Source organism: Osmerus mordax, chromosome 1, assembly GCF_038355195.1.
Source record: "Osmerus mordax isolate fOsmMor3 chromosome 1, fOsmMor3.pri, whole genome shotgun sequence".
Taxonomy (NCBI): Eukaryota; Metazoa; Chordata; class Actinopteri; order Osmeriformes; family Osmeridae; genus Osmerus; species Osmerus mordax.
In genome coordinates, this window is record NC_090050.1 from 321,586 (window position 1) to 346,302 (window position 24,717).

Genomic DNA, 24,717 nt, shown 5'->3' on the forward strand with positions numbered 1-24,717 from the left:
GGAGCAGGGAAGAGCTGACGCTGGGCATGCATCTTTATAGCCACCGGTGTTACATCTGTGGGCGGGACCTTTCTTTTCAACCGCGCCTGGCCCACGGTGCTGCAGGGCAGTTGGTACTGGAGAGCCGGGCCTGGGTGGGGGAGCGCAGATGGAAGGCGCACATTAGCAGGAGGGAGTGGGTCGGCTGCCGCAGACAAGCGACTGGGCAAGTTCAGCCTCTGCATAACCACAGCGTTGTCCTGCTTCTTCACCCTCTTGTTGTGCCACTGCACAAGGGTGGTGTGGCTTACATCCACCAGCTGCAGTGTGGTCTGCTGCATGACCGTCCCATTTGCCAAAATGCGCTGCCTGATTTTCCTGTAGTCATCCAGGATTAAACTCCATCTGGACACTGCGCCAGTCCCCTTCTTCTTGGGAGAGCGATGGATGGCACAGCCTGACAAAGATCAGTTCAATCAGGCGGCAGCAATCAGGCCATTGGGCAAGCGGGGCAGTGGTGGTGAGTGCGTGCCTCTTCATGCTCTCCACCCCTGGAGTGAACTCCTGCCTCTTCTTTGGAGACCTGAACCTCCCTGTGTCCAGCCTGCTCTGGTGTCTGGAAGCAAAGGAAACCCTCTGCTGGTCGTAGTCCAGCAGGTTCTGCCACAGAGCAACAATGTTGCTTGCCTACACATAGAGAACACATGAGAAGACAAAAAGATGTGCAAGTGTGAACATTTTTGGCAGGGCACAGAGGGAATGTAGCAAGACAATGAATGTTATTGACCTGCTGGTTGGTGAGGGCCAGAGAGGACTGGTTCCTCAGCTCCACCAAACACTCAGCCAAGCTGTCTACTCTGTCTAAGCCCGGCATGCCAGAGTCCACAGCCTGAAAATAAATAAACAAATGAGCATCACAATGGAAGGTCAGTGAAGTGGGACAAAACGCAGATACATTGATTTTCTTAAGATACCAGGGAGGGAGCAGCCAGGGAGGGAGCAGGCAGGGTGTTAGTAGCCAGGGAGGCAGCAGGCAGGGTGGGAGCAGCCATGGAGGCAGGAGGCAGGATGGGAGCACCCATGGAGGCAGGATGGGAGCAGCCATGGAGGCAGGATGGGAGCAGCCATGGAGGCAGGAGGCAGGATGGGAGCAGGCAGGAGGCAGGATGGGAGCAGCCATGGAGTCAGGAAGCAGGATGGGAGCAGCCATGGAGGCAGGAGGCAGGATGGGAGCAGCCATGGAGGCAGGAGGCAGGGTGGGAGCAGCCATGGAGGCAGAAGGCAGGGTGGGAGTAGCCATGGAGGCAGGAGGCAGGGTTGGAGTAGAGAAGCTTGGGTCATCCAGGAGACTTGACACAGCAAGACTTGGTTCTTCCTGGAAGCCCTCATCTTCTTCTTCCTCGCCCTCATGAACATCCTCCAGCATGCCCTCTGTCTCCTCTGAGTCGGGGTTCACGTTGAGAGACTGCCCAGTCTGACTCAGCAGGTAGTCAACACCAAACAGCTCTCCTATAAAATAGTACAGACGTGAAGCGTGAAGGTTGGCACAAATGCCCGGCCAAACACTTTCAGGCTGTTGGTGTTTACACAGTGGGCCACACCCCCGGAATAGGTGAGGAGGGACGATGGCTTGCTGGTCACTGCTGCAGTCCCCCGATCCTGGTTCCACCTATTTAGGCCTTCCAGGAGGTACAGCTGGAAATTCAGTGCATTTGCACTGGTTCCTGAAGAAAATATATAAATGATGTCGGCCAATTAAAAAAAGGTCTTGCTTTTCAATCTGAATAATGGTTTCATAAAAAAACATACAATTATTGAAAACATTATACATGAGAGACACCAACCTGGAATGAACCTGTTTAGGTGGCAATGAAACGACTCCAGGGATGTGGACCCCCTGGCACAGCGGTACCTGGTCAGTACGACGCCCCCCTTGGTGGTGCTTCCAACCTCAGTGTACAGCTGCACCCCTGGCACGTCCTGGATGCACTTGACGTGGTGTTTCTGCACACGCCAGATGTGCTCCATGCGCACCTGGTCCAGCAGTGGCACCCCCATGAGGTCTCTACCTCTTGCACCCCCCAGTTCCTGCAGCAGCCGGTCGATGAGGCTGATGGTGGTCTCTTCGCCGCGTGTCTTCCTGCGGCAGTAGAGGCTCAGCTCCATCTTGGAGATCTTGGTGTCCACCACAAGATCTGTTATGGATGGCACACCCTCCTGCCTGAGCTGCGCTCTCTTTGCCTGCCGCAACAGAGTGAGGTCCCCTGCATCCCACTCAAAGATGCAGGCAGACAGAGAGCCCATAAAGGTGGGGTAGAGTGGGTGAGCATCGGTGGTGCAGCCGATAGCCATCCTCCTCATAAAGTGCCAGATGTCCAGCCGTATGTGGAGGTCTGGCCACTCTCCAAACCTGGTCTGCAGCTTGCTCGGCCCCTCGCTTTTGCAGCAACCACAGTCCACGTACAGCAGCACTGGGGGTGGAACAGCTGCCTGGCGGTACCGCTCCATCACACCAGACACCATGTGATCCAATCCCGGCCCCTCCTGCACTTTGAGGACACTGGTCAGGATCTGTCCAACCTCGTTCCCAAGGGAGGTCACCCAGAGAGCTGTCCCCTTGCCATGGCCAGACAGCTTCTTTGTGATCTAGAATGTGACAAAAGTTAATGTTTATATGAGAGTATATATTACATACATGGTAATGTACACAGTAATGTACAATTACACAGTCAAATGATGTTTTACCTTTTTGGTTGAATCCATTTTTAAAATGGAGCCAAACGTAGAGGTGATGCTGGCCTTGATGTGTTCCATGCGGGAGAGGATGTCCCTGCCGTACACGGACAGCAGCCAACGACTGGTGGGAATTTCGATGGGCTCAGGGGGCTCCTGGCAGACCACTGGGAACAGACTGGGTCGATCCACAAAGTCAGCACACTCCCCGAGATAGTGTGCCAACCGGGTCAGCCATTCCTCCCCATGGTTCTCCTTGAGCTGCTTCACCAGTCGTGTTGGACTGTTGCCAAGGGTCCTTTCCCGAAGCATCCGAATGACACGAATGTCACAAGCATACCTGACATGCCCATTGTTGGAGTGATTAGTTACATGTTTATTGGAGGGTAATGTCAGTTGTTATAGGCTTCACAATCACCATCTTTTCAAAAATGCATTACTCACTTGCAGGTCAGGATGAGCCAGAACAAATTCTGGTGTGGCAAGTCCAGCTGGTCCCTGACAGTCTGACTGGTAGACAGAGTGGTCAGGAAACACACAGAGCACCTGAGTGTCTCTGTCACCATTAGGTAGTATCTGTCAATGTCAAGGACCTTCCGAGCTCTCCTGTGAATGCCAGCACCCATCAACTGCTTCCCACAAGCTGGGCAGAACACCCTCCAAAGGCGGTAGGGCATCCACACCATCAGCCAATGGGTGAAGAAGCGGTCGGGTGTTGACGTTTGGTGATAAATTAGTGCTGGAACAGGGGGCTCATACCACAGCTTCAAATCTGGCCGCAGTTTTCCAGAGTGAAAGAGGGTGTTGGATATCCACCTCTGATCTTGAACAGGGATTGACTTGCTCAGCTCACCCGGCAACCAGACAGAAGCTGTAGCCCCAGTAGCAGCTAGATGGATTTCTCCTGCCCCATCCTGTTTGGAAGACAACAGCAAATAAGAATATGTTTTTTTGCATTAAAAAAGGCTACTCTCAAGATGACTTGAAACATAACCAGACAAAAAGGAGACACTGTACTCACAGTGGCTACTTCCAGGCTGGTGCTAACAGCAGGGCTGGGGGTCCTCACAGAGGCGGTAGACGGGGTCCTCAGTGAGGATGGAGGAGGAGCAGGACTGGGGGTCCTCAGAGAGGATGGATAAGGAGCAGGGCTGGGGGTCCTCACAGAGGATGGAGAAGGAGCAGGGCTGGAGGTCCTCACAGAGGATGGAGGAGGAGCAGGGCTGGAGGTCCTCACAGAGGATGGAGGAGGAGCAGGGCTGGAGGTCCTCACAGAGGATGGAGGAGGAGCGGGGCTGGGGGTCTTCCTCGCCACAATATTGGGCTTCATTGAGGCAGACTGTGACCCACCAAAGCGTAATTTAGTGAACTGCAAGGAGAAACAGACTTAATTTTGTTATTCAGCACATACAAAATGATTTATACAAAACATGAATAACTAAGCCATTACCATTGACACACTCAGAGGGGGCCGGGCTGGGCTGCAGCACCAGTGGACAAGTCTGAAGCCACAGACTGTGGTGCTTGAGGTGACTGAGTGGCAGTCTGCTAAAACAACAGCATGTCATGTAATGTATCAGCAACAGCATTGTAAGAGACCTGAGATGCAAGATAGTCAGATGTAAAAAAAATTATACATCACCTTAACAGCATGGAATCCACAATTACAGACCATGGACCCTCCAAATAGGGCGGTCTGTCCACGGGCCTGCATGGGGCATTTCTCAATCTGAAACAATCAGAATAGTTATTCAGCCAGAGTCACTCAGTGTACAGTCCATTGTCTGATATTATCTGCACCATTGTATTCACCCTTTTTCATCAAGTGAACTGCAGTCTAATGACTGTAAGAAGTAATAAGCACATATTTTGCAGTACTTTACCTTTTGATAGAGGTCATGCCATTTCCGCTGCCTTGGGGCAGGTCTATTGCCTCCTCCAGCAGGCCAAACCCCTGAGCCAGCAAATGCCCTCAGCCTCGCCATCCATTCTCCATCTCCCATGGATTTATGGCTCTTAGGCTTGGTGCTCATCTAAAATAACAGAGACATATTAATAACCATAGTTACAACTATGTATGGAAGCATGGTGTGCTGAACCAACTTGTGCATACTCATAAGTACAGTAACATAAGCAAACTAGACTGCTAACGGTTTTTGTTTAGTTTTTAACAGCTTACTGTATCTACAATGATTGACAGATGTCATTCTTACCAAAGCTTCAGGTAGGATCATTATAAATTTGTGAAAAAGGGTAGACCCACTTTAAATGAATGTAAGTAGCTACAGTAAAGGACTAGTTAATATTGACACTAAAACCGTAGAAGTTTAGACTAGGTACTGTAAGCAGACCCCGCAATGTCGACAAGTTAATACTGAATGTTGGTTACTGTACTGCACTGTCTGTACTGTAGCTAGCTACCTACTGTACCTCCGCTTGTCAGACGTAATAAACGTAGAGCTATAGCACGTTAACTAGTTAAATGATGAAGTAACCAATACAACTAACGTTATAATAACACTTACTTGAATTACTGCGAATATAGCCTGCCTTTTTCCTCTCACGATTACAGTACATTAGAAATTAGCGTTACTGTAGTAGCGATTGCTAATATTAGCTAAGGTGACTAAAGTTTGACATGACACTGGACAACAACATGTTAACGTGACTTTGCCTGACGGATGTAATACAATCTATTCCTATTTAAGTAGAAAATAAAATTAATGTTCACTTACTTTGATGCTTTCTTGTACGTTTGTACTGACAGTAAACAGTATGCTTATACAGTGACAGCCAACAGACTTTTCTTCTGACAGAAAGTTTTCCAACGGACTCACAATGGAAAGAAGCGCTGTGATTGGCTGTATCCATTCTCACTCAAAGACGTGATTGGCCTAAATCCAATCCACATTGGACTGTTAGTATCCTGATTGGATGGTGAGATTGGAGTTTAGGTAGCCGATCCTGCCCCAGGTAGCGCCAACGAGGCATGCTGCATGGCTTTGGCCCTCCCCCCACCCAGGTCAGCAGATGCTGTGGGAACAGATCAAGATGCTTTGCTGTGTATCGGCGGGGAAAAAAGAGCAGCCCGGTAGCTGGCTGAAGATCACTAGCTTCAAATACCCTCTGCCGTGTGTCCCTTACATTTTGAAACAGATGTGACAATGTCCTACTTTTTCTAAAATACCTGCTCCGTGTGAGGCTCGAACTCACGACCTTCAGATTATGAGACTGACGCGCTGCCTACTGCGCCAACGAGGCATGCTGTATGGCTTTGGCCCTCCCCTCACCCAGGTCAGCAGATGCTGTGGGAACAGATCAAGATGCTTTGCTGTGTATCGGCGGGGAAAAAAGAGCAGCCCGGTAGCTGGCTGAAGATCACTAGCTTCAAATACCCTCTGCCGTGTGTCCCTTACATTTTGAAACAGATGAACCAATGTCCTACTTTTTCTAAAATACCTGCCCCGTGTGAGGCTCGAACTCACGACCTTCAGATTATGAGACTGACGCGCTGCCTACTGCGCCAACGAGGCATGCTGCATGGTTTTGGCCCTCCCCCCACCCAGGTCAGCAGATGCTGTGGGAACAGATCAAGATGCTTTGCTGTGTATCGGCGGGGAAAAAAGAGCAGCCCGGTAGCTGGCTGAAGATCACTAGCTTCAAATACCCTCTGCCGTGTGTCCCTTACATTTTGAAACAGATGTGACAATGTCCTACTTTTTCTAAAACACCTGCCCCGTGTGAGGCTCGAACTCACGACCTTCAGATTATGAGACTGACGCGCTGCCTACTGCGCCAACGAGGCATGCTGCATGGCTTTGGCCCTCCCCCTACCTAGGTCAGCAGATGCTGTGGGAACAGCACTAGACGCTTTGCTGTGTATCGGCGGGGAAAAAAGAGCAGCCCGGTAGCTGGCTGAAGATCACTAGCTTCAAACACCCTCTGCCGTACGTCCCTAACATGTTGAAACAGATGTGACAATGTCCTACTTTTTCTAAAATACCTGCCCCGTGTGAGGCTCGAACTCACGACCTTCAGATTATGAGACTGACGCGCTGCCTACTGCGCCAACGAGGCATGCTGCATGGCTTTGGCCCTCCCCCCACCCAGGTCAGCAGATGCTGTGGGAACAGATCAAGATGCGTTGCTGTGTATCGGCGGGGAAAAAAGAGCAGCCCGGTAGCTGGCTGAAGATCACTAGCTTCAAATACCCTCTGCCGTGTGTCCTTTACATTTTGAAACAGATGTGACAATGTCCTACTTTTTCTAAAATACCTGCCCCGTGTGAGGCTCGAACTCACGACCTTCAGATTATGAGACTGACGCGCAACGAGGCATGCTGCATGGCTTTGGCCCTCCCCCTACCCAGGTCAGCAGATGCTGTGGGAACAGATCAAGATGCTTTGCTGTGTATCGGCAGGGAAAAAAGAGCAGCCCGGTAGCTGGCTGAAGATCACTAGCTTCAAATACCCTCTGCCGTGTGTCCTTTACATTTTGAAACAGATGTGACAATGTCCTACTTTTTCTAAAATACCTGCCCCGTGTGAGGCTCGAACTCACGACCTTCAGATTATGAGATTGACGCGCTGCCTACTGCGCCAACGAGGCATGCTGCATGGCTTTGGCCCTCCCCCCACCCAGGTCAGCAGATGCTGTGGGAACAGATCAAGATGCTTTGCTGTGTATCGGCGGGGAAAAAAGAGCAGCCCGGTAGCTGGCTGAAGATCACTAGCTTCAAATACCCTCTGCCGTGTGTCCCTTACATTTAGAAACAGATGAACCAATGTCCTACTTTTTCTAAAATACCTGCCCCGTGTGAGGCTCGAACTCACGACCTTCAGATTATGAGACTGACGCGCTGCCTACTGCGCCAACGACGCATGCTGCACGGCTTTGGCCCTCCCCCCACCCAGGTCAGCAGATGCTGTGGGAACAGCACTAGACGCTTTGCTGTGTATCGGCGGGGAAAATAGAGCAGTCCGGTAGCTGGCTGAAGATCACTAGCTTCAAACACCCTCTGCCGTGTGTCCCTTACATTTTGAAACAGATGTGACAATGTCCTACTTTTTCTAAAATACCTGCCCCGTGTGAGGCTCGAACTCACGACCTTCAGATTATGAGACTGACGCGCTGCCTACTGCGCCAACGAGGCATGCTGTATGGCTTTGGCCCTCCCCTCACCCAGGTCAGCAGATGCTGTGGGAACAGATCAAGATGCTTTGATGTGTATCGGCGGGGAAAAAAGAGCAGCCCGGTAGCTGGCTGAAGATCACTAGCTTCAAACACCCTCTGCCGTGTGTCCCTTACATTTTGAAACAGATGTGACAATGTCCTACTTTTTCTAAAACACCTGCCCCGTGTGAGGCTCGAACTCACGACCTTCAGATTATGAGACTGACGCGCTGCCTACTGCGCCAACGAGGCATGCTGCATGGCTGTAGCCCTCCCAGGTCAGCAGGTGCTGTGGAAACGGCACTAAACGCCTTGCTGTGTATCGGCGGGGAAAAAAGCGCAGCCCGGTGGCTGAATGAAGATTACTAGCTTCAAACACCCTCTGCCGTACGTCCCTAACATGTTGAAACAGATGTGACAATGTCCTACTCTTTCTAAAATACCTGCCCCGTGTGAGGCTCGAACTCACGACCTTCAGATAATGAGACTGACGCGCTGCCTACTGCGCCAACGAGGTACACTGCTGGCTGTGGCCCTCCCCCCACCAAGGTGAGCAAGTGCCTTGGAAACGGCGCTAGACGCCGGTAGCTGGCTTTAGATAACTAGCTTCAAACAACCTCTGCCATGTGTCCCTTAAATTTTGAAACAGATGTGACAATGTCCTACTTTTTCTAACATACCTGCCTCGTGTGAGGCTCGAACTCACGACCTTCAGATTATGAGACTGACGCGCTGCCTACTGCGCCAATGAGGCATGCTGCATGGCTTTGGCCCTCCCCCCACCCAGGTCAGCAGATGCTGTGGGAACAGATCAAGATGCTTTGCTGTGTATCGGCGGGGAAAAAAGAGCAGCCCGGTAGCTGGCTGAAGATCACTAGCTTCAAATACCCTCTGCCGTGTGTCCCTTACATTTTGAAACAGATGTGACAATGTCCTACTTTTTCTAAAACACCTGCCCCGTGTGAGGCTCGAACTCACGACCTTCAGATTATGAGACTGACGCGCTGCCTACTGCGCCAACGAGGCATGCTGTATGGCTTTGGCCCTCCCCTCACCCAGGTCAGCAGATGCTGTGGGAACAGATCAAGATGCTTTGATGTGTATCGGCGGGGAAAAAAGAGCAGCCCGGTAGCTGGCTGAAGATCACTAGCTTCAAACACCCTCTGCCGTGTGTCCCTTACATTTTGAAACAGATGTGACAATGTCCTACTTTTTCTAAAACACCTGCCCCGTGTGAGGCTCGAACTCACGACCTTCAGATTATGAGACTGACGCGCTGCCTACTGCGCCAACGAGGCATGCTGCATGGCTGTAGCCCTCCCAGGTCAGCAGGTGCTGTGGAAACGGCACTAAACGCCTTGCTGTGTATCGGCGGGGAAAAAAGCGCAGCCCGGTGGCTGAATGAAGATTACTAGCTTCAAACACCCTCTGCCGTACGTCCCTAACATGTTGAAACAGATGTGACAATGTCCTACTCTTTCTAAAATACCTGCCCCGTGTGAGGCTCGAACTCACGACCTTCAGATAATGAGACTGACGCGCTGCCTACTGCGCCAACGAGGTACACTGCTGGCTGTGGCCCTCCCCCCACCAAGGTGAGCAAGTGCCTTGGAAACGGCGCTAGACGCCGGTAGCTGGCTTTAGATAACTAGCTTCAAACAACCTCTGCCATGTGTCCCTTAAATTTTGAAACAGATGTGACAATGTCCTACTTTTTCTAACATACCTGCCTCGTGTGAGGCTCGAACTCACGACCTTCAGATTATGAGACTGACGCGCTGCCTACTGCGCCAATGAGGCATGCTGCATGGCTTTGGCCCTCCCCCCACCCAGGTCAGCAGATGCTGTGGGAACAGATCAAGATGCTTTGCTGTGTATCGGCGGGGAAAAAAGAGCAGCCCGGTAGCTGGCTGAAGATCACTAGCTTCAAATACCCTCTGCCGTGTGTCCCTTACATTTTGAAACAGATGTGACAATGTCCTACTTTTTCTAAAACACCTGCCCCGTGTGAGGCTCGAACTCACGACCTTCAGATTATGAGACTGACGCGCTGCCTACTGCGCCAACGAGGCATGCTGCATGGCTGTAGCCCTCCCAGGTCAGCAGGTGCTGTGGAAACGGCACTAAACGCCTTGCTGTGTATCGGCGGGGAAAAAAGCGCAGCCCGGTGGCTGAATGAAGATTACTAGCTTCAAACACCCTCTGCCGTACGTCCCTAACATGTTGAAACAGATGTGACAATGTCCTACTTTTTCTAAAATACCTGCCCCGTGTGAGGCTCGAACTCACAACCTTCAGATTATGAGACTGACGCGCTGCCTACTGCGCCAACGAGGCATGCTGCATGGCTTTGGCCCTCCCCTCACCCAGGTCAGCAGATGCTGTGGGAACAGATCAAGATGCTTTGCTGTGTATCGGCGGGGAAAAAAGAGCAGCCCGGTAGCTGGCTGAAGATCACTAGCTTCAAATACCCTCTGCCGTGTGTCCCTTACATTTAGAAACAGATGAACCAATGTCCTACTTTTTCTAAAATACCTGCCCCGTGTGAGGCTCGAACTCACGACCTTCAGATTATGAGACTGACGCGCTGCCTACTGCGCCAACGAGGCATGCTGCATGGTTTTGGCCCTCCCCCCACCCAGGTCAGCAGATGCTGTGGGAACAGATCAAGATGCTTTGCTGTGTATCGGCGGGGAAATAAGAGCAGCCCGGTAGCTGGCTGAAGATCACTAGCTTCAAATACCCTCTGCCGTGTGTCCCTTACATTTTGAAACAGATGTGACAATGTCCTACTTTTTCTAAAACACCTGCCCCGTGTGAGGCTCGAACTCACGACCTTCAGATTATGAGACTGACGCGCTGCCTACTGCGCCAACGAGGCATGCTGCATGGCTTTGGCCCTCCCCCTACCTAGGTCAGCAGATGCTGTGGGAACAGCACTAGACGCTTTGCTGTGTATCGGCGGGGAAAAAAGAGCAGCCCGGTAGCTGGCTGAAGATCACTAGCTTCAAACACCCTCTGCCGTACGTCCCTAACATGTTGAAACAGATGTGACAATGTCCTACTTTTTCTAAAATACCTGCCCCGTGTGAGGCTCGAACTCACGACCTTCAGATTATGAGACTGACGCGCTGCCTACTGCGCCAACGAGGCATGCTGCATGGCTTTGGCCCTCCCCCCACCCAGGTCAGCAGATGCTGTGGGAACAGATCAAGATGCGTTGCTGTGTATCGGCGGGGAAAAAAGAGCAGCCCGGTAGCTGGCTGAAGATCACTAGCTTCAAATACCCTCTGCCGTGTGTCCTTTACATTTTGAAACAGATGTGACAATGTCCTACTTTTTCTAAAATACCTGCCCCGTGTGAGGCTCGAACTCACGACCTTCAGATTATGAGACTGACGCGCTGCCTACTGCGCCAACGAGGCATGCTGCATGGCTGTAGCCCTCCCAGGTCAGCAGGTGCTGTGGAAACGGCACTAAACGCCTTGCTGTGTATCGGCGGGGAAAAAAGCGCAGCCCGGTGGCTGAATGAAGATTACTAGCTTCAAACACCCTCTGCCGTACGTCCCTAACATGTTGAAACAGATGTGACAATGTCCTACTTTTTCTAAAATACCTGCCCCGTGTGAGGCTCAAACTCACGACCTTCAGATAATGAGACTGACGCGCTGCCTACTGCGCCAACGAGGTACACTGCTGGCTGTGGCCCTCCCCCCACCAAGGTGAGCAAGTGCCTTGGAAACGGCGCTAGACGCCGGTAGCTGGCTTTAGATAACTAGCTTCAAACAACCTCTGCCATGTGTCCCTTAAATTTTGAAACAGATGTGACAATGTCCTACTTTTTCTAACATACCTGCCTCGTGTGAGGCTCGAACTCACGACCTTCAGATTATAAGACTGACGCGCTGCCTACTGCGCCAATGAGGCATGCTGCATGGCTTTGGCCCTCCCCCCACCCAGGTCAGCAGATGCTGTGGGAACAGATCAAGATGCTTTGCTGTGTATCGGCGGGGAAAAAAGAGCAGCCCGGTAGCTGGCTGAAGATCACTAGCTTCAAATACCCTCTGCCGTGTGTCCCTTACATTTTGAAACAGATGTGACAATGTCCTACTTTTTCTAAAACACCTGCCCCGTGTGAGGCTCGAACTCACGACCTTCAGATTATGAGACTGACGCGCTGCCTACTGCGCCAACGAGGCATGCTGCATGGCTTTGGCCCTCCCCCTACCTAGGTCAGCAGATGCTGTGGGAACAGCACTAGACGCTTTGCTGTGTATCGGCGGGGAAAAAAGAGCAGCCCGGTAGCTGGCTGAAGATCACTAGCTTCAAATACCCTCTGCCGTATGTCCCTTACATTTTGAAACAGATGTGACAATTTCCTACTTTTTCTAAAACACCTGCCCCGTGTGAGGCTCGAACTCACGACCTTCAGATTATGAGACTGACGCGCTGCCTACTGCGCCAACGAGGCATGCTGCATGGCTTTGGCCCTCCCCCTACCTAGGTCAGCAGATGCTGTGGGAACAGCACTAGACGCTTTACTGTGTATCGGCGGGGAAAAAAGAGCAGCCCGGTAGCTGGCTGAAGATCACTAGCTTCAAATACCCTCTGCCGTGTGTCCCTTACATTTTGAAACAGATGTGACAATGTCCTACTTTTTCTAAAACACCTGCCCCGTGTGAGGCTCGAACTCACGACCTTCAGATTATGAGACTGACGCGCTGCCTACTGCGCCAACAAGGTATGCTGCATGGCTGTAGCCCTCCCAGGTCAGCAGGTGCTGTGGAAACGGCACTAAACGCCTTGCTGTGTATCGGCGGGGAAAAAAGCGCAGCCCGGTGGCTGAATGAAGATTACTAGCTTCAAACACCCTCTGCCGTACGTCCCTAACATGTTGAAACAGATGTGACAATGTCCTACTCTTTCTAAAATACCTGCCCCGTGTGAGGCTCGAACTCACGACCTTCAGATAATGAGACTGACGCGCTGCCTACTGCGCCAACGAGGCATGCTGCATGGCTTTGGCCCTCCCCCCACCCAGGTCAGCAGATGCTGTGGGAACAGATCAAGACGCTTTGCTGTGTATCGGCGGGGAAAAAAGAGCAGCCCGGTAGCTGGCTGAAGATCACTAGCTTCAAATACCCTCTGCCATGTGTTCCTTACATTTTGAAACAGATGTGACAATGTCCTACTTTTTCTAAAATACCTGCTCCGTGTGAGGCTCGAACTCACGACCTTCAGATTATGAGACTGACGCGCTGCCTACTGCGCCCACGAGGCACGCTGCAGGCTGTGGCCCTCCCCCCACCAAGGTGAGCAAGTGCCTTGGAAACGGCGCTAGACGCCGGTAGCTGGCTGTAGATAACTAGCTTCAAACAACCTCTGCCATGTGTCCCTTACATTTTGAAACAGATGTGACAATGTCCTACTTTTTCTAAAACACCTGCCCCGTGTGAGGCTCGAACTCACGACCTTCAGATTATGAGACTGACGCGCTGCCTACTGCGCCAACAAGGCATGCTGCATGGCTGTAGCCCTCCCAGGTCAGCAGGTGCTGTGGAAACGGCACTAAACGCCTTGCTGTGTATCGGCAGGGAAAAAAGCGCAGCCCGGTGGCTGGATGAAGATTACTAGCTTCAAACACCCTCTGCCGTACGTCCCTAACATGTTGAAACAGATGTGACAATGTCCTACTTTTTCTAAAACACCTGCCCCGTGTGAGGCTCGAACTCACGACCTTCAGATTATGAGACTGACGCGCTGCCTACTGCGCCAACGAGGCATGCTGCATGGCTTTGGCCCTCCCCCCACCCAGGTCAGCAGATGCTGTGGGAACAGATCAAGATGCTTTGCTGTGTATCGGCGGGGAAAAAAGAGCAGCCCGGTAGCTGGCTGAAGATCACTAGCTTCAAATACCCTCTGCCGTGTGTCCCTTACATTTTGAAACAGATGTGACAATGTCCTACTTTTTCTAAAACACCTGCCCCGTGTGAGGCTCGAACTCACGACCTTCAGATTATGAGACTGACGCGCTGCCTACTGCGCCAACGAGGCATGCTGCATGGCTGTAGCCCTCCCAGGTCAGCAGGTGCTGTGGAAACGGCACTAAACGCCTTGCTGTGTATCGGCGGGGAAAAAAGCGCAGCCCGGTGGCTGAATGAAGATTACTAGCTTCAAACACCCTCTGCCGTACGTCCCTAACATGTTGAAACAGATGTGACAATGTCCTACTTTTTCTAAAATACCTGCCCCGTGTGAGGCTCGAACTCACGACCTTCAGATTATGAGACTGACGCGCTGCCTACTGCGCCAACGAGGCATGCTGCATGGCTTTGGCCCTCCCCCCACCCAGGTCAGCAGATGCTGTGGGAACAGATCAAGATGCGTTGCTGTGTATCGGCGGGGAAAAAAGAGCAGCCCGGTAGCTGGCTGAAGATCACTAGCTTCAAATACCCTCTGCCGTGTGTCCTTTACATTTTGAAACAGATGTGACAATGTCCTACTTTTTCTAAAATACCTGCCCCGTGTGAGGCTCGAACTCACGACCTTCAGATTATGAGACTGACGCGCTGCCTACTGCGCCAACGAGGCATGCTGCATGGCTGTAGCCCTCCCAGGTCAGCAGGTGCTGTGGAAACGGCACTAAACGCCTTGCTGTGTATCGGCGGGGAAAAAAGCGCAGCCCGGTGGCTGAATGAAGATTACTAGCTTCAAACACCCTCTGCCGTACGTCCCTAACATGTTGAAACAGATGTGACAATGTCCTACTTTTTCTAAAATACCTGCCCCGTGTGAGGCTCGAACTCACGACCTTCAGATAATGAGACTGACGCGCTGCCTACTGCGCCAACGAGGTACACTGCTGGCTGTGGCCCTCCCCCCACCAAGGTGAGCAAGTGCCTTGGAAACGGCGCTAGACGCCGGTAGCTGGCTTTAGATAACTAGCTTCAAACAACCTCTGCCATGTATCCCTTAAATTTTGAAACAGATGTGACAATGTCCTACTTTTTCTAACATACCTGCCTCGTGTGAGGCTCGAACTCACGACCTTCAGATTATAAGACTGACGCGCTGCCTACTGCGCCAATGAGGCATGCTGCATGGCTTTGGCCCTCCCCCCACCCAGGTCAGCAGATGCTGTGGGAACAGATCAAGATGCTTTGCTGTGTATCGGCGGGGAAAAAAGAGCAGCCCGGTAGCTGGCTGAAGATCACTAGCTTCAAATACCCTCTGCCGTGTGTCCCTTACATTTTGAAACAGATGTGACAATGTCCTACTTTTTCTAAAACACCTGCCCCGTGTGAGGCTCGAACTCACGACCTTCAGATTATGAGACTGACGCGCTGCCTACTGCGCCAACGAGGCATGCTGCATGGCTTTGGCCCTCCCCCCACCCAGGTCAGCAGATGCTGTGGGAACAGATCAAGATGCTTTGCTGTGTATCGGCGGGGAAAAAAGAGCAGCCCGGTAGCTGGCTGAAGATCACTAGCTTCAAACACCCTCTGCCGTGTGTCCCTTACATTTTGAAAAAGATGTGACAATGTCCTACTTTTTCTAAAATACCTGCCCCGTGTGAGGCTCGAACTCACAACCTTCAGATTATGAGACTGACGCGCTGCCTACTGCGCCAACGAGGCATGCTGCTTGGCTTTGGCCCTCCCCCTACCCAGGTCAGCAGATGCTGTGGGAACAGCACTAGACGCTTTGCTGTGTATCGGCGGGGAAAAAAGAGCAGCCCGGTAGCTGGCTGAAGATCACTAGCTTCAAATACCCTCTGCCGTGTGTCCCTTACATTTTGAAACAGATGTGACAATGTCCTACTTTTTCTAAAATACCTGCCCCGTGTGAGGCTCGAACTCACGACCTTCAGATTATGAGACTGACGCGCTGCCTACTGCGCCCACGAGGCACGCTGCAGGCTGTGGCCCTCCCCCCACCAAGGTGAGCAAGTGCCTTGGAAACGGCGCTAGACGCCGGTAGCTGGCTGTAGATAACTAGCTTCAAACAACCTCTGCCATGTGTCCCTTACATTTTGAAACAGATGTGACAATGTCCTACTTTTTCTAAAACACCTGCCCCGTGTGAGGCTCGAACTCACGACCTTCAGATTATGAGACTGACGCGCTGCCTACTGCGCCAACGAGGCATGCTGCATGGCTGTAGCCCTCCCAGGTCAGCAGGTGCTGTGGAAACGGCACTAAACGCCTTGCTGTGTATCGGCAGGGAAAAAAGCGCAGCCCGGTGGCTGGATGAAGATTACTAGCTTCAAACACCCTCTGCCGTACGTCCCTAACATGTTGAAACAGATGTGACAATGTCCTACTTTTTCTAAAACACCTGCCCCGTGTGAGGCTCGAACTCACGACCTTCAGATTATGAGACTGACGCGCTGCCTACTGCGCCAACGAGGCATGCTGCATGGCTTTGGCCCTCCCCCCACCCAGGTCAGCAGATGCTGTGGGAACAGATCAAGACGCTTTGCTGTGTATCGGCGGGGAAAAAAGAGCAGCCCGGTAGCTGGCTGAAGATCACTAGCTTCAAATACCCTCTGCCATGTGTTCCTTACATTTTGAAACAGATGTGACAATGTCCTACTTTTTCTAAAATACCTGCTCCGTGTGAGGCTCGAACTCACGACCTTCAGATTATGAGACTGACGCGCTGCCTACTGCGCCCACGAGGCACGCTGCAGGCTGTGGCCCTCCCCCCACCAAGGTGAGCAAGTGCCTTGGAAACGGCGCTAGACGCCGGTAGCTGGCTGTAGATAACTAGCTTCAAACAACCTCTGCCATGTGTCCCTTACATTTTGAAACAGATGTGACAATGTCCTACTTTTTCTAAAACACCTGCCCCGTGTGAGGCTCGAACTCACGACCTTCAGATTATGAGACTGACGCGCTGCCTACTGCGCCAACGAGGCATGCTGCATGGCTGTAGCCCTCCCAGGTCAGCAGGTGCTGTGGAAACGGCACTAAACGCCTTGCTGTGTATCGGCAGGGAAAAAAGCGCAGCCCGGTGGCTGGATGAAGATTACTAGCTTCAAACACCCTCTGCCGTACGTCCCTAACATGTTGAAACAGATGTGACAATGTCCTACTTTTTCTAAAACACCTGCCCCGTGTGAGGCTCGAACTCACGACCTTCAGATTATGAGACTGACGCGCTGCCTACTGCGCCAACGAGGCATGCTGCTTGGCTTTGGCCCTCCCCCTACCCAGGTCAGCAGATGCTGTGGGAACAGCACTAGACGCTTTGCTGTGTATCGGCGGGGAAAAAAGAGCAGCCCGGTAGCTGGCTGAAGATCACTAGCTTCAAATACCCTCTGCCGTGTGTCCCTTACATTTTGAAACAGATGTGACAATGTCCTACTTTTTCTAAAATACCTGCCCCGTGTGAGGCTCGAACTCACGACCTTCAGATTATGAGACTGACGCGCTGCCTACTGCGCCCACGAGGCACGCTGCAGGCTGTGGCCCTCCCCCCACCAAGGTGAGCAAGTGCCTTGGAAACGGCGCTAGACGCCGGTAGCTGGCTGTAGATAACTAGCTTCAAACAACCTCTGCCATGTGTCCCTTACATTTTGAAACAGATGTGACAATGTCCTACTTTTTCTAAAACACCTGCCCCGTGTGAGGCTCGAACTCACGACCTTCAGATTATGAGACTGACGCGCTGCCTACTGCGCCAACGAGGCATGCTGCATGGCTGTAGCCCTCCCAGGTCAGCAGGTGCTGTGGAAACGGCACTAAACGCCTTGCTGTGTATCGGCAGGGAAAAAAGCGCAGCCCGGTGGCTGGATGAAGATTACTAGCTTCAAACACCCTCTGCCGTACGTCCCTAACATGTTGAAACAGATGTGACAATGTCCTACTTTTTCTAAAACACCTGCCCCGTGTGAGGCTCGAACTCACGACCTTCAGATTATGAGACTGACGCGCTGCCTACTGCGCCAACGAGGCATGCTGCATGGCTTTGGCCCTCCCCCCACCCAGGTCAGCAGATGCTGTGGGAACAGATCAAGACGCTTTGCTGTGTATCGGCGGGGAAAAAAGAGCAGCCCGGTAGCTGGCTGAAGATCACTAGCTTCAAATACCCTCTGCCATGTGTTCCTTACATTTTGAAACAGATGTGACAATGTCCTACTTTTTCTAAAATACCTGCTCCGTGTGAGGCTCGAACTCACGACCTTCAGATTATGAGACTGACGCGCTGCCTACTGCGCCCACGAGGCACGCTGCAGGCTGTGGCCCTCCCCCCACCAAGGTGAGCAAGTGCCTTGGAAACGGCGCTAGACGCCGGTAGCTGGCTGTAGATAACTAGCTTCAAACAACCTCTGCCATGTGTCCCTTACATTTTGAAACAGATGTGACAATGTCCTACTTTTTCTAAAACACCTGCCCCGTGTGAGGCTCGAACTCACGACCTTCAGATTATGAGACTGACGCGCTGCCTACTGCGCCAACGAGGCATGCTGCATGGCTGTAGCCCTCCCAGGTCAGCAGGTGCTGTGGAAACGGCACTAAACGCCTTGCTGTGTATCGGCAGGGAAAAAAGCGCAGCCCGGTGGCTGGATGAAGATTACTAGCTTCAAACACCCTCTGCCGTACGTCCCTAACATGTTGAAACAGATGTGACAATGTCCTACTTTTTCTAAAACACCTGCCCCGTGTGAGGCTCGAACTCACGACCTTCAGATTATGAGACTGACGCGCTGCCTACTGCGCCAACGAGGCATGCTGCATGGCTTTGGCCCTCCCCCCACCCAGGTCAGCAGATGCTGTGGGAACAGATCAAGACGCTTTGCTGTGTATCGGCGGGGAAAAAAGAGCAGCCCGGTAGCTGGCTGAAGATCACTAGCTTCAAATACCCTCTGCCATGTGTTCCTTACATTTTGAAACAGATGTGACAATGTCCTACTTTTTCTAAAATACCTGCTCCGTGTGAGGCTCGAACTCACGACCTTCAGATTATGAGACTGACGCGCTGCCTACTGCGCCCACGAGGCACACTGCAGGCTGTGGCCCTCCCCCCACCCAGGTCAGCAGATGCTGTGGGAACAGATCAAGATGCTTTGCTGTGTATCGGCGGTGAAAAAAGAGCAGCCCGGTAGCTGGCTGAAGATCACTAGCTTCAAATACCCTCTGCCGTGTGTCCCTTACATTTTGAAACAGATGAACCAATGTCCTACTTTTTCTAAAATACCTGCCCCGTGTGAGGCTCGAACTCACGACCTTCAGATTATGAGACTGACGCGCTGCCTACTGCACCAACGACGCATGCTGCATGGCTTTGGCCCTCCCCCCACCCAGGTCAGCAGATGCTGTGGGAACAGATCAAGATGCTTTGCTGTGTATCGGCGGGGAAAAAAGAGCAGCCCGGTAGCTGGCTGAAGATCACTAGCTTCAAATACCCTCTGCCGTGTGTCCCTTACATTTTGAAACAGATGAACCAATGTCCTACTTTTTCTAAAATACCTGCCCCGTGTGAGGCTCGAACTCACGACCTTCAGATTATGAGACTGACGCGCTGCCTACTGCGCCAACGAGGCACACTGCTGGATGTGGCCCTCCCCCCACCAAGGTGAGCAAGTGCCTTGGAAACGGCACTAGACGCCGGTAGCTGGCTGTAGATAACTAGCTTCAAACAACCTCTGCCATGTGTCCCTTAAATTTTGAAACAGATGTGACAATGTCCTACTTTTTCTAAAACACCTGCCCCGTGTGAGGCTCGAACTCCCGACCTTCAGATTATGAGACTGACGCGCTGCCTACTACGCCAACGAGTCATGCTGCATGGCTTTGGCCCTCCCCCCACCCAGGTCAGCAGATGCTGTGGGAACAGCACTAGACGCTTTGCTGTGTATCGGCGGGGAAAAAAGAGCAGCCCGGTAGCTGGCTGAAGATCACTAGCTTCAAATACCCTCTGCCGTGTGTCCCTTACATTTTGAAACAGATGTGACAATGTCCTACTTTTTCTAAAATACCTGCCCCGTGTGAGGCTCGAACGCACGATCTTCAGATTACGAAACTGACGCGCTGCCTACTGCGCCAATGAGGCATGCTGCATGGCTGTAGCCCTCCCAGGTCAGCAGGTGCTGTGGAAACGGCACTAAACGCCTTGCTGTGTATCGGCAGGGAAAAAAGCGCAGCCCGGTGGCTGGATGAAGATTACTAGCTTCAAACACCCTCTGCCGTACGTCCCTTACATTTTGAAACAGATGTGACAATGTCCTACTTTTTCTAAAACACCTGCCCCGTGTGAGGCTCGAACTCACGACCTTCAGATTATGAGACTGACGCGCTGCCTACTGCGCCAACGAGGCATGCTGCATGGCTGTAGCCCTCCCAGGTCAGCAGGTGCTGTGGAAACGGCCCTAAACGCCTTGCTGTGTATCGGCGGGGAAAAAAGCGCAGCCCGGTGGCTGAATGAAGATTACTAGCTTCAAACACCCTCTGCCGTACGTCCCTAACATGTTGAAACAGATGTGACAATGTCCTACTTTTTCTAAAATACCTGCCCCGTGTGAGGCTCGAACTCACGACCTTCAGATTATGAGACTGACGCGCTGCCTACTGCGCCCACGAGGCACACTGCAGGCTGTGGCCCTCCCCCCACCCAGGTCAGCAGATGCTGTGGGAACAGATCAAGATGCTTTGCTGTGTATCGGCGGGGAAAAAAGAGCAGCCCGGTAGCTGGCTGAAGATCACTAGCTTCAAATACCCTCTGCCGTGTGTCCCTTACATTTTGAAACAGATGTGACAATGTCCTACTTTTTCTAAAACACCTGCCCCGTGTGAGGCTCGAACTCACGACCTTCAGATTATGAGACTGACGCGCTGCCTACTGCGCCAACGAGGCATGCTGCATGGCTGTAGCCCTCCCAGGTCAGCAGGTGCTGTGGAAACGGCACTAAACGCCTTGCTGTGTATCGGCGGGGAAAAAAGCGCAGCCCGGTGGCTGAATGAAGATTACTAGCTTCAAACACCCTCTGCCGTACGTCCCTAACATGTTGAAACAGATGTGACAATGTCCTACTTTTTCTAAAATACCTGCCCCGTGTGAGGCTCGAACTCACGACCTTCAGATTATGAGACTGACGCGCTGCCTACTGCGCCAACGAGGCATGCTGCATGGCTTTGGCCCTCCCCCCACCCAGGTCAGCAGATGCTGTGGGAACAGATCAAGATGCGTTGCTGTGTATCGGCGGGGAAAAAAGAGCAGCCCGGTAGCTGGCTGAAGATCACTAGCTTCAAATACCCTCTGCCGTGTGTCCTTTACATTTTGAAACAGATGTGACAATGTCCTACTTTTTCTAAAATACCTGCCCCGTGTGAGGCTCGAACTCACGACCTTCAGATTATGAGACTGACGCGCTGCCTACTGCGCCAACGAGGCATGCTGCATGGCTGTAGCCCTCCCAGGTCAGCAGGTGCTGTGGAAACGGCACTAAACGCCTTGCTGTGTATCGGCGGGGAAAAAAGCGCAGCCCGGTGGCTGAATGAAGATTACTAGCTTCAAACACCCTCTGCCGTACGTCCCTAACATGTTGAAACAGATGTGACAATGTCCTACTTTTTCTAAAATACCTGCCCCGTGTGAGGCTCGAACTCACGACCTTCAGATAATGAGACTGACGCGCTGCCTACTGCGCCAACGAGGTACACTGCTGGCTGTGGCCCTCCCCCCACCAAGGTGAGCAAGTGCCTTGGAAACGGCGCTAGACGCCGGTAGCTGGCTTTAGATAACTAGCTTCAAACAACCTCTGCCATGTGTCCCTTAAATTTTGAAACAGATGTGACAATGTCCTACTTTTTCTAACATACCTGCCTCGTGTGAGGCTCGAACTCACGACCTTCAGATTATAAGACTGACGCGCTGCCTACTGCGCCAATGAGGCATGCTGCATGGCTTTGGCCCTCCCCCCACCCAGGTCAGCAGATGCTGTGGGAACAGATCAAGATGCTTTGCTGTGTATCGGCGGGGAAAAAAGAGCAGCCCGGTAGCTGGCTGAAGATCACTAGCTTCAAATACCCTCTGCCGTGTGTCCCTTACATTTTGAAACAGATGTGACAATGTCCTACTTTTTCTAAAACACCTGCCCCGTGTGAGGCTCGAACTCACGACCTTCAGATTATGAGACTGACGCGCTGCCTACTGCGCCAACGAGGCATGCTGCATGGCTTTGGCCCTCCCCCCACCCAGGTCAGCAGATGCTGTGGGAACAGATCAAGATGCTTTGCTGTGTATCGGCGGGGAAAAAAGAGCAGCCCGGTAGCTGGCTGAAGATCACTAGCTTCAAACACCCTCTGCCGTGTGTCCCTTACATTTTGAAACAGATGTGACAATGTCCTACTTTTTCTAAAATACCTGCCCCGTGTGAGGCTCGAACTCACAACCTTCAGATTATGAGACTGACGCGCTGCCTACTGCGCCAACGAGGCATGCTGCTTGGCTTTGGCCCTCCCCCTACCCAGGTCAGCAGATGCTGTGGGAACAGCACTAGACGCTTTGCTGTGTATCGGCGGGGAAAAAAGAGCAGCCCGGTAGCTGGCTGAAGATCACTAGCTTCAAATACCCTCTGCCGTGTGTCCCTTACATTTTGAAACAGATGTGACAATGTCCTACTTTTTCTAAAATACCTGCCCCGTGTGAGGCTCGAACTCACGACCTTCAGATTATGAGACTGACGCGCTGCCTACTGCGCCCACGAGGCACGCTGCAGGCTGTGGCCCTCCCCCCACCAAGGTGAGCAAGTGCCTTGGAAACGGCGCTAGACGCCGGTAGCTGGCTGTAGATAACTAGCTTCAAACAACCTCTGCCATGTGTCCCTTACATTTTGAAACAGATGTGACAATGTCCTACTTTTTCTAAAACACCTGCCCCGTGTGAGGCTCAAACTCACGACCTTCAGATTATGAGACTGACGCGCTGCCTACTGCGCCAACGAGGCATGCTGCATGGCTGTAGCCCTCCCAGGTCAGCAGGTGCTGTGGAAACGGCACTAAACGCCTTGCTGTGTATCGGCAGGGAAAAAAGCGCAGCCCGGTGGCTGGATGAAGATTACTAGCTTCAAACACCCTCTGCCGTACGTCCCTAACATGTTGAAACAGATGTGACAATGTCCTACTTTTTCTAAAACACCTGCCCCGTGTGAGGCTCGAACTCACGACCTTCAGATTATGAGACTGACGCGCTGCCTACTGCGCCAACGAGGCATGCTGCATGGCTTTGGCCCTCCCCCCACCCAGGTCAGCAGATGCTGTGGGAACAGATCAAGACGCTTTGCTGTGTATCGGCGGGGAAAAAAGAGCAGCCCGGTAGCTGGCTGAAGATCACTAGCTTCAAATACCCTCTGCCATGTGTTCCTTACATTTTGAAACAGATGTGACAATGTCCTACTTTTTCTAAAATACCTGCTCCGTGTGAGGCTCGAACTCACGACCTTCAGATTATGAGACTGACGCGCTGCCTACTGCGCCCACGAGGCACACTGCAGGCTGTGGCCCTCCCCCCACCCAGGTCAGCAGATGCTGTGGGAACAGATCAAGATGCTTTGCTGTGTATCGGCGGTGAAAAAAGAGCAGCCCGGTAGCTGGCTGAAGATCACTAGCTTCAAATACCCTCTGCCGTGTGTCCCTTACATTTTGAAACAGATGAACCAATGTCCTACTTTTTCTAAAATACCTGCCCCGTGTGAGGCTCGAACTCACGACCTTCAGATTATGAGACTGACGCGCTGCCTACTGCACCAACGACGCATGCTGCATGGCTTTGGCCCTCCCCCCACCCAGGTCAGCAGATGCTGTGGGAACAGATCAAGATGCTTTGCTGTGTATCGGCGGGGAAAAAAGAGCAGCCCGGTAGCTGGCTGAAGATCACTAGCTTCAAATACCCTCTGCCGTGTGTCCCTTACATTTTGAAACAGATGTGACAATGTCCTACTTTTTCTAAAATACCTGCCCCGTGTGAGGCTCGAACTCACAACCTTCAGATTATGAGACTGACGCGCTGCCTACTGCGCCAACGAGGCATGCTGCTTGGCTTTGGCCCTCCCCCTACCCAGGTCAGCAGATGCTGTGGGAACAGCACTAGACGCTTTGCTGTGTATCGGCGGGGAAAAAAGAGCAGCCCGGTAGCTGGCTGAAGATCACTAGCTTCAAATACCCTCTGCCGTGTGTCCCTTACATTTTGAAACAGATGTGACAATGTCCTACTTTTTCTAAAATACCTGCCCCGTGTGAGGCTCGAACTCACGACCTTCAGATTATGAGACTGACGCGCTGCCTACTGCGCCCACGAGGCACGCTGCAGGCTGTGGCCCTCCCCCCACCAAGGTGAGCAAGTGCCTTGGAAACGGCGCTAGACGCCGGTAGCTGGCTGTAGATAACTAGCTTCAAACAACCTCTGCCATGTGTCCCTTACATTTTGAAACAGATGTGACAATGTCCTACTTTTTCTAAAACACCTGCCCCGTGTGAGGCTCAAACTCACGACCTTCAGATTATGAGACTGACGCGCTGCCTACTGCGCCAACGAGGCATGCTGCATGGCTGTAGCCCTCCCAGGTCAGCAGGTGCTGTGGAAACGGCACTAAACGCCTTGCTGTGTATCGGCAGGGAAAAAAGCGCAGCCCGGTGGCTGGATGAAGATTACTAGCTTCAAACACCCTCTGCCGTACGTCCCTAACATGTTGAAACAGATGTGACAATGTCCTACTTTTTCTAAAACACCTGCCCCGTGTGAGGCTCGAACTCACGACCTTCAGATTATGAGACTGACGCGCTGCCTACTGCGCCAACGAGGCATGCTGCATGGCTTTGGCCCTCCCCCCAC

The 24,717-nt window shown here is 52.2% G+C and overlaps 1 long non-coding RNA gene and 69 other non-coding genes across 71 annotated transcripts; all 70 read right to left on the reverse strand.

The window, feature by feature from the left end:
• Nucleotides 1-1,271: 1,271 nt before the first annotated feature.
• LOC136951756 (uncharacterized) lies at nt 1,272-5,580 on the reverse strand. 2 transcript variants are annotated; one of them, XR_010877784.1, is made up of 4 exons: nt 5,448-5,580; nt 4,596-4,745; nt 4,355-4,441; nt 4,203-4,257 (listed from the first exon to the last, which is right to left on the reverse strand). It is a non-coding gene; the product is annotated as an uncharacterized lncRNA (long non-coding RNA). The 2 variants fall into 2 exon arrangements; XR_010877785.1 differs by lacking the exons at nt 4,203-4,257; nt 4,355-4,441 and adding an exon at nt 1,272-1,488.
• Nucleotides 5,581-5,900: 320 nt separating this feature from the next.
• On the reverse strand, nt 5,901-5,973 carry trnam-cau (transfer RNA methionine (anticodon CAU)). Its single transcript has one exon. It is a non-coding gene; the product is annotated as a tRNA-Met (tRNA).
• A 199-nt stretch (nt 5,974-6,172) lies between these two features.
• Nucleotides 6,173-6,245, reverse strand: trnam-cau (transfer RNA methionine (anticodon CAU)). Its single transcript has one exon. It is a non-coding gene; the product is annotated as a tRNA-Met (tRNA).
• A 199-nt stretch (nt 6,246-6,444) lies between these two features.
• trnam-cau (transfer RNA methionine (anticodon CAU)) lies at nt 6,445-6,517 on the reverse strand. Its single transcript has one exon. It is a non-coding gene; the product is annotated as a tRNA-Met (tRNA).
• Nucleotides 6,518-6,716: 199 nt separating this feature from the next.
• Nucleotides 6,717-6,789, reverse strand: trnam-cau (transfer RNA methionine (anticodon CAU)). The gene has a single exon. It is a non-coding gene; the product is annotated as a tRNA-Met (tRNA).
• Nucleotides 6,790-7,247: 458 nt separating this feature from the next.
• On the reverse strand, nt 7,248-7,320 carry trnam-cau (transfer RNA methionine (anticodon CAU)). The gene has a single exon. It is a non-coding gene; the product is annotated as a tRNA-Met (tRNA).
• A 199-nt stretch (nt 7,321-7,519) lies between these two features.
• On the reverse strand, nt 7,520-7,592 carry trnam-cau (transfer RNA methionine (anticodon CAU)). Its single transcript has one exon. It is a non-coding gene; the product is annotated as a tRNA-Met (tRNA).
• Nucleotides 7,593-7,791: 199 nt separating this feature from the next.
• trnam-cau (transfer RNA methionine (anticodon CAU)) lies at nt 7,792-7,864 on the reverse strand. The gene has a single exon. It is a non-coding gene; the product is annotated as a tRNA-Met (tRNA).
• A 199-nt stretch (nt 7,865-8,063) lies between these two features.
• Nucleotides 8,064-8,136, reverse strand: trnam-cau (transfer RNA methionine (anticodon CAU)). Its single transcript has one exon. It is a non-coding gene; the product is annotated as a tRNA-Met (tRNA).
• A 192-nt stretch (nt 8,137-8,328) lies between these two features.
• trnam-cau (transfer RNA methionine (anticodon CAU)) lies at nt 8,329-8,401 on the reverse strand. The gene has a single exon. It is a non-coding gene; the product is annotated as a tRNA-Met (tRNA).
• A 164-nt stretch (nt 8,402-8,565) lies between these two features.
• Nucleotides 8,566-8,638, reverse strand: trnam-cau (transfer RNA methionine (anticodon CAU)). Its single transcript has one exon. It is a non-coding gene; the product is annotated as a tRNA-Met (tRNA).
• A 199-nt stretch (nt 8,639-8,837) lies between these two features.
• trnam-cau (transfer RNA methionine (anticodon CAU)) lies at nt 8,838-8,910 on the reverse strand. Its single transcript has one exon. It is a non-coding gene; the product is annotated as a tRNA-Met (tRNA).
• A 199-nt stretch (nt 8,911-9,109) lies between these two features.
• On the reverse strand, nt 9,110-9,182 carry trnam-cau (transfer RNA methionine (anticodon CAU)). Its single transcript has one exon. It is a non-coding gene; the product is annotated as a tRNA-Met (tRNA).
• Nucleotides 9,183-9,374: 192 nt separating this feature from the next.
• On the reverse strand, nt 9,375-9,447 carry trnam-cau (transfer RNA methionine (anticodon CAU)). Its single transcript has one exon. It is a non-coding gene; the product is annotated as a tRNA-Met (tRNA).
• A 164-nt stretch (nt 9,448-9,611) lies between these two features.
• On the reverse strand, nt 9,612-9,684 carry trnam-cau (transfer RNA methionine (anticodon CAU)). Its single transcript has one exon. It is a non-coding gene; the product is annotated as a tRNA-Met (tRNA).
• A 199-nt stretch (nt 9,685-9,883) lies between these two features.
• trnam-cau (transfer RNA methionine (anticodon CAU)) lies at nt 9,884-9,956 on the reverse strand. Its single transcript has one exon. It is a non-coding gene; the product is annotated as a tRNA-Met (tRNA).
• A 192-nt stretch (nt 9,957-10,148) lies between these two features.
• On the reverse strand, nt 10,149-10,221 carry trnam-cau (transfer RNA methionine (anticodon CAU)). The gene has a single exon. It is a non-coding gene; the product is annotated as a tRNA-Met (tRNA).
• Nucleotides 10,222-10,420: 199 nt separating this feature from the next.
• Nucleotides 10,421-10,493, reverse strand: trnam-cau (transfer RNA methionine (anticodon CAU)). The gene has a single exon. It is a non-coding gene; the product is annotated as a tRNA-Met (tRNA).
• A 199-nt stretch (nt 10,494-10,692) lies between these two features.
• trnam-cau (transfer RNA methionine (anticodon CAU)) lies at nt 10,693-10,765 on the reverse strand. Its single transcript has one exon. It is a non-coding gene; the product is annotated as a tRNA-Met (tRNA).
• Nucleotides 10,766-10,964: 199 nt separating this feature from the next.
• trnam-cau (transfer RNA methionine (anticodon CAU)) lies at nt 10,965-11,037 on the reverse strand. The gene has a single exon. It is a non-coding gene; the product is annotated as a tRNA-Met (tRNA).
• A 199-nt stretch (nt 11,038-11,236) lies between these two features.
• trnam-cau (transfer RNA methionine (anticodon CAU)) lies at nt 11,237-11,309 on the reverse strand. The gene has a single exon. It is a non-coding gene; the product is annotated as a tRNA-Met (tRNA).
• A 429-nt stretch (nt 11,310-11,738) lies between these two features.
• On the reverse strand, nt 11,739-11,811 carry trnai-uau (transfer RNA isoleucine (anticodon UAU)). The gene has a single exon. It is a non-coding gene; the product is annotated as a tRNA-Ile (tRNA).
• Nucleotides 11,812-12,010: 199 nt separating this feature from the next.
• On the reverse strand, nt 12,011-12,083 carry trnam-cau (transfer RNA methionine (anticodon CAU)). The gene has a single exon. It is a non-coding gene; the product is annotated as a tRNA-Met (tRNA).
• Nucleotides 12,084-12,282: 199 nt separating this feature from the next.
• On the reverse strand, nt 12,283-12,355 carry trnam-cau (transfer RNA methionine (anticodon CAU)). Its single transcript has one exon. It is a non-coding gene; the product is annotated as a tRNA-Met (tRNA).
• Nucleotides 12,356-12,554: 199 nt separating this feature from the next.
• Nucleotides 12,555-12,627, reverse strand: trnam-cau (transfer RNA methionine (anticodon CAU)). The gene has a single exon. It is a non-coding gene; the product is annotated as a tRNA-Met (tRNA).
• A 192-nt stretch (nt 12,628-12,819) lies between these two features.
• On the reverse strand, nt 12,820-12,892 carry trnam-cau (transfer RNA methionine (anticodon CAU)). The gene has a single exon. It is a non-coding gene; the product is annotated as a tRNA-Met (tRNA).
• Nucleotides 12,893-13,091: 199 nt separating this feature from the next.
• On the reverse strand, nt 13,092-13,164 carry trnam-cau (transfer RNA methionine (anticodon CAU)). Its single transcript has one exon. It is a non-coding gene; the product is annotated as a tRNA-Met (tRNA).
• A 164-nt stretch (nt 13,165-13,328) lies between these two features.
• trnam-cau (transfer RNA methionine (anticodon CAU)) lies at nt 13,329-13,401 on the reverse strand. Its single transcript has one exon. It is a non-coding gene; the product is annotated as a tRNA-Met (tRNA).
• Nucleotides 13,402-13,593: 192 nt separating this feature from the next.
• On the reverse strand, nt 13,594-13,666 carry trnam-cau (transfer RNA methionine (anticodon CAU)). The gene has a single exon. It is a non-coding gene; the product is annotated as a tRNA-Met (tRNA).
• A 199-nt stretch (nt 13,667-13,865) lies between these two features.
• trnam-cau (transfer RNA methionine (anticodon CAU)) lies at nt 13,866-13,938 on the reverse strand. The gene has a single exon. It is a non-coding gene; the product is annotated as a tRNA-Met (tRNA).
• Nucleotides 13,939-14,130: 192 nt separating this feature from the next.
• On the reverse strand, nt 14,131-14,203 carry trnam-cau (transfer RNA methionine (anticodon CAU)). Its single transcript has one exon. It is a non-coding gene; the product is annotated as a tRNA-Met (tRNA).
• Nucleotides 14,204-14,402: 199 nt separating this feature from the next.
• trnam-cau (transfer RNA methionine (anticodon CAU)) lies at nt 14,403-14,475 on the reverse strand. The gene has a single exon. It is a non-coding gene; the product is annotated as a tRNA-Met (tRNA).
• Nucleotides 14,476-14,667: 192 nt separating this feature from the next.
• trnam-cau (transfer RNA methionine (anticodon CAU)) lies at nt 14,668-14,740 on the reverse strand. Its single transcript has one exon. It is a non-coding gene; the product is annotated as a tRNA-Met (tRNA).
• A 164-nt stretch (nt 14,741-14,904) lies between these two features.
• Nucleotides 14,905-14,977, reverse strand: trnai-uau (transfer RNA isoleucine (anticodon UAU)). Its single transcript has one exon. It is a non-coding gene; the product is annotated as a tRNA-Ile (tRNA).
• Nucleotides 14,978-15,176: 199 nt separating this feature from the next.
• Nucleotides 15,177-15,249, reverse strand: trnam-cau (transfer RNA methionine (anticodon CAU)). Its single transcript has one exon. It is a non-coding gene; the product is annotated as a tRNA-Met (tRNA).
• A 199-nt stretch (nt 15,250-15,448) lies between these two features.
• trnam-cau (transfer RNA methionine (anticodon CAU)) lies at nt 15,449-15,521 on the reverse strand. The gene has a single exon. It is a non-coding gene; the product is annotated as a tRNA-Met (tRNA).
• Nucleotides 15,522-15,720: 199 nt separating this feature from the next.
• trnam-cau (transfer RNA methionine (anticodon CAU)) lies at nt 15,721-15,793 on the reverse strand. The gene has a single exon. It is a non-coding gene; the product is annotated as a tRNA-Met (tRNA).
• Nucleotides 15,794-15,957: 164 nt separating this feature from the next.
• On the reverse strand, nt 15,958-16,030 carry trnam-cau (transfer RNA methionine (anticodon CAU)). Its single transcript has one exon. It is a non-coding gene; the product is annotated as a tRNA-Met (tRNA).
• Nucleotides 16,031-16,222: 192 nt separating this feature from the next.
• trnam-cau (transfer RNA methionine (anticodon CAU)) lies at nt 16,223-16,295 on the reverse strand. The gene has a single exon. It is a non-coding gene; the product is annotated as a tRNA-Met (tRNA).
• Nucleotides 16,296-16,494: 199 nt separating this feature from the next.
• trnam-cau (transfer RNA methionine (anticodon CAU)) lies at nt 16,495-16,567 on the reverse strand. Its single transcript has one exon. It is a non-coding gene; the product is annotated as a tRNA-Met (tRNA).
• Nucleotides 16,568-16,731: 164 nt separating this feature from the next.
• On the reverse strand, nt 16,732-16,804 carry trnam-cau (transfer RNA methionine (anticodon CAU)). The gene has a single exon. It is a non-coding gene; the product is annotated as a tRNA-Met (tRNA).
• A 192-nt stretch (nt 16,805-16,996) lies between these two features.
• On the reverse strand, nt 16,997-17,069 carry trnam-cau (transfer RNA methionine (anticodon CAU)). The gene has a single exon. It is a non-coding gene; the product is annotated as a tRNA-Met (tRNA).
• Nucleotides 17,070-17,268: 199 nt separating this feature from the next.
• Nucleotides 17,269-17,341, reverse strand: trnam-cau (transfer RNA methionine (anticodon CAU)). Its single transcript has one exon. It is a non-coding gene; the product is annotated as a tRNA-Met (tRNA).
• A 164-nt stretch (nt 17,342-17,505) lies between these two features.
• trnam-cau (transfer RNA methionine (anticodon CAU)) lies at nt 17,506-17,578 on the reverse strand. The gene has a single exon. It is a non-coding gene; the product is annotated as a tRNA-Met (tRNA).
• A 192-nt stretch (nt 17,579-17,770) lies between these two features.
• trnam-cau (transfer RNA methionine (anticodon CAU)) lies at nt 17,771-17,843 on the reverse strand. The gene has a single exon. It is a non-coding gene; the product is annotated as a tRNA-Met (tRNA).
• A 199-nt stretch (nt 17,844-18,042) lies between these two features.
• Nucleotides 18,043-18,115, reverse strand: trnam-cau (transfer RNA methionine (anticodon CAU)). The gene has a single exon. It is a non-coding gene; the product is annotated as a tRNA-Met (tRNA).
• A 164-nt stretch (nt 18,116-18,279) lies between these two features.
• trnam-cau (transfer RNA methionine (anticodon CAU)) lies at nt 18,280-18,352 on the reverse strand. The gene has a single exon. It is a non-coding gene; the product is annotated as a tRNA-Met (tRNA).
• Nucleotides 18,353-18,544: 192 nt separating this feature from the next.
• trnam-cau (transfer RNA methionine (anticodon CAU)) lies at nt 18,545-18,617 on the reverse strand. Its single transcript has one exon. It is a non-coding gene; the product is annotated as a tRNA-Met (tRNA).
• A 199-nt stretch (nt 18,618-18,816) lies between these two features.
• trnam-cau (transfer RNA methionine (anticodon CAU)) lies at nt 18,817-18,889 on the reverse strand. Its single transcript has one exon. It is a non-coding gene; the product is annotated as a tRNA-Met (tRNA).
• A 198-nt stretch (nt 18,890-19,087) lies between these two features.
• trnam-cau (transfer RNA methionine (anticodon CAU)) lies at nt 19,088-19,160 on the reverse strand. Its single transcript has one exon. It is a non-coding gene; the product is annotated as a tRNA-Met (tRNA).
• A 199-nt stretch (nt 19,161-19,359) lies between these two features.
• On the reverse strand, nt 19,360-19,432 carry trnam-cau (transfer RNA methionine (anticodon CAU)). The gene has a single exon. It is a non-coding gene; the product is annotated as a tRNA-Met (tRNA).
• A 436-nt stretch (nt 19,433-19,868) lies between these two features.
• On the reverse strand, nt 19,869-19,941 carry trnat-cgu (transfer RNA threonine (anticodon CGU)). The gene has a single exon. It is a non-coding gene; the product is annotated as a tRNA-Thr (tRNA).
• A 192-nt stretch (nt 19,942-20,133) lies between these two features.
• trnam-cau (transfer RNA methionine (anticodon CAU)) lies at nt 20,134-20,206 on the reverse strand. The gene has a single exon. It is a non-coding gene; the product is annotated as a tRNA-Met (tRNA).
• A 192-nt stretch (nt 20,207-20,398) lies between these two features.
• trnam-cau (transfer RNA methionine (anticodon CAU)) lies at nt 20,399-20,471 on the reverse strand. Its single transcript has one exon. It is a non-coding gene; the product is annotated as a tRNA-Met (tRNA).
• A 198-nt stretch (nt 20,472-20,669) lies between these two features.
• trnam-cau (transfer RNA methionine (anticodon CAU)) lies at nt 20,670-20,742 on the reverse strand. The gene has a single exon. It is a non-coding gene; the product is annotated as a tRNA-Met (tRNA).
• Nucleotides 20,743-20,934: 192 nt separating this feature from the next.
• Nucleotides 20,935-21,007, reverse strand: trnam-cau (transfer RNA methionine (anticodon CAU)). The gene has a single exon. It is a non-coding gene; the product is annotated as a tRNA-Met (tRNA).
• A 199-nt stretch (nt 21,008-21,206) lies between these two features.
• On the reverse strand, nt 21,207-21,279 carry trnam-cau (transfer RNA methionine (anticodon CAU)). The gene has a single exon. It is a non-coding gene; the product is annotated as a tRNA-Met (tRNA).
• Nucleotides 21,280-21,471: 192 nt separating this feature from the next.
• Nucleotides 21,472-21,544, reverse strand: trnam-cau (transfer RNA methionine (anticodon CAU)). Its single transcript has one exon. It is a non-coding gene; the product is annotated as a tRNA-Met (tRNA).
• Nucleotides 21,545-21,708: 164 nt separating this feature from the next.
• Nucleotides 21,709-21,781, reverse strand: trnai-uau (transfer RNA isoleucine (anticodon UAU)). The gene has a single exon. It is a non-coding gene; the product is annotated as a tRNA-Ile (tRNA).
• A 199-nt stretch (nt 21,782-21,980) lies between these two features.
• On the reverse strand, nt 21,981-22,053 carry trnam-cau (transfer RNA methionine (anticodon CAU)). Its single transcript has one exon. It is a non-coding gene; the product is annotated as a tRNA-Met (tRNA).
• A 199-nt stretch (nt 22,054-22,252) lies between these two features.
• Nucleotides 22,253-22,325, reverse strand: trnam-cau (transfer RNA methionine (anticodon CAU)). Its single transcript has one exon. It is a non-coding gene; the product is annotated as a tRNA-Met (tRNA).
• A 199-nt stretch (nt 22,326-22,524) lies between these two features.
• trnam-cau (transfer RNA methionine (anticodon CAU)) lies at nt 22,525-22,597 on the reverse strand. Its single transcript has one exon. It is a non-coding gene; the product is annotated as a tRNA-Met (tRNA).
• Nucleotides 22,598-22,761: 164 nt separating this feature from the next.
• On the reverse strand, nt 22,762-22,834 carry trnam-cau (transfer RNA methionine (anticodon CAU)). The gene has a single exon. It is a non-coding gene; the product is annotated as a tRNA-Met (tRNA).
• A 192-nt stretch (nt 22,835-23,026) lies between these two features.
• On the reverse strand, nt 23,027-23,099 carry trnam-cau (transfer RNA methionine (anticodon CAU)). Its single transcript has one exon. It is a non-coding gene; the product is annotated as a tRNA-Met (tRNA).
• Nucleotides 23,100-23,298: 199 nt separating this feature from the next.
• On the reverse strand, nt 23,299-23,371 carry trnam-cau (transfer RNA methionine (anticodon CAU)). The gene has a single exon. It is a non-coding gene; the product is annotated as a tRNA-Met (tRNA).
• A 198-nt stretch (nt 23,372-23,569) lies between these two features.
• Nucleotides 23,570-23,642, reverse strand: trnam-cau (transfer RNA methionine (anticodon CAU)). Its single transcript has one exon. It is a non-coding gene; the product is annotated as a tRNA-Met (tRNA).
• Nucleotides 23,643-23,841: 199 nt separating this feature from the next.
• On the reverse strand, nt 23,842-23,914 carry trnam-cau (transfer RNA methionine (anticodon CAU)). The gene has a single exon. It is a non-coding gene; the product is annotated as a tRNA-Met (tRNA).
• A 199-nt stretch (nt 23,915-24,113) lies between these two features.
• Nucleotides 24,114-24,186, reverse strand: trnam-cau (transfer RNA methionine (anticodon CAU)). The gene has a single exon. It is a non-coding gene; the product is annotated as a tRNA-Met (tRNA).
• A 164-nt stretch (nt 24,187-24,350) lies between these two features.
• trnam-cau (transfer RNA methionine (anticodon CAU)) lies at nt 24,351-24,423 on the reverse strand. The gene has a single exon. It is a non-coding gene; the product is annotated as a tRNA-Met (tRNA).
• A 192-nt stretch (nt 24,424-24,615) lies between these two features.
• Nucleotides 24,616-24,688, reverse strand: trnam-cau (transfer RNA methionine (anticodon CAU)). Its single transcript has one exon. It is a non-coding gene; the product is annotated as a tRNA-Met (tRNA).
• Nucleotides 24,689-24,717: the final 29 nt, after the last annotated feature.